Source organism: Oncorhynchus kisutch, linkage group LG21, assembly GCF_002021735.2.
Source record: "Oncorhynchus kisutch isolate 150728-3 linkage group LG21, Okis_V2, whole genome shotgun sequence".
Taxonomy (NCBI): Eukaryota; Metazoa; Chordata; class Actinopteri; order Salmoniformes; family Salmonidae; genus Oncorhynchus; species Oncorhynchus kisutch.
The window spans coordinates 24092454-24098998 of record NC_034194.2 but is presented as its reverse complement, the minus strand read 5'-3'; positions in this window follow the sequence as shown (position 1 = coordinate 24098998).

Sequence of the window (6545 nt, the reverse complement as noted above, 5' to 3'; positions counted from 1 at the left end):
GAGGGGGATGAATGAGCCAATTGTAAACTGGGGATTATTAGGTGACCATGATGGTTTGAGGGCCAGATTGGGATGAGATCAGAAGAAGAGGACACACTGAAACCAGGCTAAACCATTCCACAGTTAAAGAAGGACCACCACAGGAATGTGCTGCATCACACTGAGCACACACACACTCTTCAAAGAGTTAAAAAAAAGTGTGATTCATTGTTTGAACCTTATGTCCTAACAAAAGCAGGATACTGAACAGTATACACTGCTGTCCTTACTAATGTGTAATTATTCCTGTGTTACAAGTGGCTATGGCTAAGGTTGGGGATGGGGTTGAGCCGGTGTATGGACTTGAAGTTAGAGTTAGGGTTTGGTTGAGGCTAGGGTTATGGCTAATGTTAGTATTAGTGCTGTGAGCACAGTGTAATAATGAGTAATTACAATATTGTTACACTGTAATTACAAGAGTATTGAGTAGATACACAGTAATAGGGGTACTGTAATGTAAAGTGTATCCATCTATTCTGTTGAACCTTAAATTCATCAGTTCACATTTTCAGACGGACAGAATTCAGAGTAACTCCATGTGGCATCATATCAAATCCAGCCAATCTGTTTTATCTTACAGGCACCAACCAGGCAGACTCTACAGGTGTATGGGTTTTTAACAATTCAGTTTGTTTTTAAGGCTTTATGCTATTATATAAAATGTACTGATTCTCTACAGGCCCTTAGGTCCCATTGGACTATATTAGCCCGTGTGTCTGTTCTCTTTTGACACAGGTATGTTGTGTACTGCAGTGTGATTAGGATAGCTCAGCTCAGGGGGATAGACTCACATACACGCACACACACACACAAACACACACAGTCTTGTACAGCTAACCTTGTGGGGACAAACAGTCCCATTCAAAATCCTATTTTCCCTAACCCCTAACCCTAAATCTAAACCTAACACTAAACCTAGCTCCTAACCCTAACACTAAACCTAGCTCCTAACCCTAAAACTAACACTAGCTCCTAACCCTAAAACTAACCCTAGATCCTACCCCTAACACTAATACTAGCTCCTAACCCTAAAACTAAACCTAGCTCCTAACCCTAAAACTAACACTAGCTCCTAACCCTAAAACTAACCCGAGCTCCTAACCCTAAAACTAACCCTAGCTCCTAACCCTAAAACTAACCCTAGCTCCTAACCCTAAAACTAACCCTAGCTCCTAACCCTAAAACTAACCCTAGCTCCTAACCTTAAAACTAGCCCGAGCTCCTAACCCTAAAACTAACCCGAGCTCCTAACCCTAAAACTAACCCTAGCTCCTAACCCTAAAATGAACCCTAGCTCCTAACCCTAAAACTAACCCTAGCTCCTAACCCTAAAACTAACCCTAGATCCTACCCCTAACACTAATACTAGCTCCTAACCCTAAAACTAAACCTAGCTCCTAACCCTAAAACTAACACTAGCTCCTAACCCTAAAACGAACCCGAGCTCCTAACCCTAACACTAAACCTAGCTCCTAACCCTAAAACTAACACTAGCTCCTAACCCTAAAACTAACCCTAGATCCTACCCCTAACACTAATACTAGCTCCTAACCCTAAAACTAAACCTAGCTCCTAACCCTAAAACTAACACTAGCTCCTAACCCTAAAACTAACCCGAGCTCCTAACCCTAAAACTAACCCTAGCTCCTAACCCTAAAACTAACCCTAGCTCCTAACCCTAAAACTAACCCTAGCTCCTAACCCTAAAACTAACCCTAGCTCCTAACCTTAAAACTAGCCCGAGCTCCTAACCCTAAAACTAACCCGAGCTCCTAACCCTAAAACTAACCCTAGCTCCTAACCCTAAAATGAACCCTAGCTCCTAACCCTAAAACTAACCCTAGCTCCTAACCCTAAAACTAACCCTAGATCCTACCCCTAACACTAATACTAGCTCCTAACCCTAAAACTAAACCTAGCTCCTAACCCTAAAACTAACACTAGCTCCTAACCCTAAACGAACCCGAGCTCCTAACCCTAAAACTAACCCGAGCTCCTAACCCTAAAACTAACCCTAGCTCCTAACCCTAAAACTAACCCTAGCTCCTAACCCTAAAACTAACCCTAGCTCCTAACCCTAAAACTAAACCTAGCTCCTAACCCTAAAACTAACACTAGCTCCTAACCCTAAAACTAACCCGAGCTCCTAACCCTAAAACTAACCCGAGCTCCTAACCCTAAAACTAACCCGAGCTCCTAACCCTAAAACTAACCCTAGCTCCTAACCCTAAAACTAACCCTAGCTCCTAACCCTAAAACTAAACCTAGCTCCTAACCCTAAAACTAACACTAGCTCCTAACCCTAAAACTAACCCGAGCTCCTAACCCTAAAACTAACCCGAACTCCTAACCCTAAAACTAACCCTAGCTCCTAACCCTAAAAACTAACCCTAGCTCCTAACCCTAAAACTAAACCTAGCTCCTAACCCTAAAACTAACACTAGCTCCTAACCCTAAAACTAACCCTAGCTCCTAACCCTAAAACTAAACCTAGCTCCTAACCCTAAAACTAACACTAGCTCCTAACCCTAAAACTAACCCGAGCTCCTAACCCTAAAACTAACCCGAGCTCCTAACCCTAAAACTAACCCTAGCTCCTAACCCTAAAACTAACCCTAGCTCCTAACCCTAAAACTAACCCTAGCTCCTAACCCTAAAACTAACCCTAGCTCCTAACCCTAAAACTAACCCGAGCTCCTAACCCTAAAACTAACCCTAGCTCCTAACCCTAAAACTAACCCGAGCTCCTAACCCTAAAACTAACCCTAGCTCCTAACCCTAAAACTAACCCTAGCTCCTAACCCTAAAACTAACCCTAGCTCCTAACCCTAAAACTAACCCTAGCTCCTAACCCTAAAACTAACCCGAGCTCCTAACCCTAAAACTAACCCGAGCTCCTAACCCTAAAACTAACCCGAGCTCCTAACCCTAAAACTAACCCGAGCTCCTGACCCTAAAACTAACCCTAGCTCCTAACCCTAAAACTAACCCGAGCTCCTAACCCTAAACTAACGCTAGCTCCTAACCCTAAAACTAACGCTAGCTCCTAACCCTAAAACTAACACTAGCTCCTAACCCTAAAACTAACCCTAGCTCCTAACCCTAAAAACTAAACCTAGCTCCTAACCCTAAACTAACCCTAGCTCCTAACCCTAAAACTAACCCTAGCTCCTAACCCTAAAACTAACACTAGCTCCTAACCCTAAAACTAACCCTAGCTCCTAACCCTAAAACTAACACTAGCTCCTAACCCTAAAACTAACCCTAGCTCCTAACCCTAAAACTAACCCTAGCTCCTAACCCTAAAACTAACCCTAGCTCCTAACCCTAACACTAACCCTAGCTCCTAACCCTAAAACTAACCCGAGCTCCTAACCCTAAAACTAACCCTAGCTCCTAACCCTAAAACTAACCCTAGCTCCTAACCCTAAAACTAACCCTAGCTCCTAACCCTAACACTAACCCTAGCTCCTAACCCTAAAACGAACCCTAGCTCCTAACCCTAAAACTAACCCTAGCTCCTAACCCTAAAACTAACCCTAGCTCCTAACCCTAACACTAACCCTAGCTCCTAACCCTAAAACTAACCCTAGCTCCTAACCCTAAAACTAACCCTAGCTCCTAACCCTAAAACGAACCCTAGCTCCTAACCCTAAAACTAACCCTAGCTCCTAACCCTAAAACTAACCCTAGCTCCTAACCCTAAAACTAACCCTAGCTCCTAACCCTAAAACTAACCCTAGCTCCTAACCCTAAAACTAACCCTAGCTCCTAACCCTAAAACTAACCCTAGCTCCTAACCCTAAAACTAACCCTAGCTCCTAACCCTAAAACTAACCCTAGCTCCTAACCCTAAAACTAACCCTAGCTCCTAACCCTAAAACTAACCCGAGCTCCTAACCCTAAAACTAACCCGAGCTCCTAACCCTAAAACTAACCCGAGCTCCTAACCCTAAAACTAACCCGAGCTCCTGACCCTAAAACTAACCCTAGCTCCTAACCCTAAAACTAACCCGAGCTCCTAACCCTAAAACTAACGCTAGCTCCTAACCCTAAAACTAACACTAGCTCCTAACCCTAAAACTAACACTAGCTCCTAACCCTAAAACTAACCCTAGCTCCTAACCCTAAAACTAAACCTAGCTCCTAACCCTAAAACTAACCCTAGCTCCTAACCCTAAAACTAACCCTAGCTCCTAACCCTAAAACTAACACTAGCTCCTAACCCTAAAACTAACCCTAGCTCCTAACCCTAAAACTAACACTAGCTCCTAACCCTAAAACTAACCCTAGCTCCTAACCCTAAAACTAACCCTAGCTCCTAACCCTAAAACTAACCCTAGCTCCTAACCCTAACACTAACCCTAGCTCCTAACCCTAAAACTAACCCGAGCTCCTAACCCTAAAACTAACCCTAGCTCCTAACCCTAAAACTAACCCTAGCTCCTAACCCTAAAACTAACCCTAGCTCCTAACCCTAACACTAACCCTAGCTCCTAACCCTAAAACGAACCCTAGCTCCTAACCCTAAAACTAACCCTAGCTCCTAACCCTAAAACTAACCCTAGCTCCTAACCCTAACACTAACCCTAGCTCCTAACCCTAAAACTAACCCTAGCTCCTAACCCTAAAACTAACCCTAGCTCCTAACCCTAAAACGAACCCTAGCTCCTAACCCTAAAACTAACCCTAGCTCCTAACCCTAAAACTAACCCTAGCTCCTAACCCTAAAACTAACCCTAGCTCCTAACCCTAAAACTAACCCTAGCTCCTAACCCTAAAACTAACCCTAGCTCCTAACCCTAAAACTAACCCTAGCTCCTAACCTTAAAACTAACCCTAGCTCCTAACCCTAAAACTAACACTAGCTCCTAACCCAAAAACTAACCCTAGCTCCTAACCCTAAAACTAACCCTAGCTCCTAACCCTAAAACTAACCCTAGCTCCTAACCCTAAAACTAACCCTAGCTCCTAACCCTAAAACTAACCCTAGCTCCTAACCCTAAAACTAACCCTAGCTCCTAACCTTAAAACTAACCCTAGCTCCTAACCCTAAAACTAACACTAGCTCCTAACCCTAAAACTAACCCGAGCTCCTAACCCTAAAACTAACCCTAGCTCCTAACCCTAAAAACTAACCCTAGCTCCTAACCCTAAAACTAATCCTAGCTCCTAACCCTAAAACTAACCCTAGCTCCTAACCCTAAAACTAACCCTAGCTCCTAACCCTAAAACTAACCCTAGCTCCTAACCCTAAAACTAACCCTAGCTCCTAACCCTAAAACTAACCCTAGCTCCTAACCCTAAAACTAACCCTAAAACTAACCCTAGCTCCTAACCCTAAAACTAACCCTAGCTCCTAACCTTAAAACTAACCCTAGCTCCTAACCCTAAAACTAACACTAGCTCCTAACCCTAAAACTAACCCTAGCTCCTAACCCTAAAACTAACCCTAGCTCCTAACCCTAAAACTAACCCTAGCTCCTAACCCTAAAACTAACCCTAGCTCCTAACCCTAAAACTAACCCTAGCTCCTAACCCTAAAACTAACCCTAGCTCCTAACCCTAAAACTAACCCTAGCTCCTAACCTTAAAACTAACCCTAGCTCCTAACCCTAAAACTAACACTAGCTCCTAACCCTAAAACTAACCCTAGCTCCTAACCCTAAAACTAACCCTAGCTCCTAACCCTAAAACTAACCCTAGCTCCTAACCCTAAAACTAACCCTAGCTCCTAACCCTAAAACTAACCCTAGCTCCTAACCCTAAAACGAACCCTAGCTCCTAACCCTAAAACTAACCCTTAACATAGTTCTAACTCTAACGGTAATTCTAACCTTAACCCTAAACCCCCTAGAAATAGCATTTGACCTCGTGGTTACTAACAAATTGTCCCCAGTTGGTCAAACCTTTGTTTGTTTACTAACAGTTAAACACACACACACGCACAAACAGTCCTCAAAGACCTCAGGCATGGTATGGGAGGGATTGGCTAGATCTCATTCCTTCTCTCTTTCCTTCTCTCTTATCCCTGTCCTCAGTTGCAGAGACATTCATCTCTTTGTTACTGGCTGTAAGAGAGTGTAACAAGAGCCACCAAATACTGACACAGACACACAATGGAGTAGTGTGTGTGTGTGTGTGTACGTGTGTACGTGTGTGCATGTGCATGTGTTTTTCAGTAGAGTAAGTGTTACAGCGAGTGTATGTATGAAGCTATGTAAAAGAGAGAGTATTAATGTGCATCTGTCTCCTGTCCCTAAGACCCTGAGGCCTATAGTGACCTCATGAAAGCCCAGGCAAGCATGTGTGTCTCGCTGGTGTGTGTGTGTATGTGTTTGTGTGGGTGTGGGTGCGGGTGCATGCGTGTGTGTCTGTGTGTGTGTGTGCGTGGTACTTTGTCATTCCCTGTTTTTTTCGGTCCATTTCTTACTGGAAAGCTCCTCAGCTCTAAGCTGTTGTTTGTATGAAAGCCCTGGGCGGATGGCGTGTCGCCGTAACCTGTA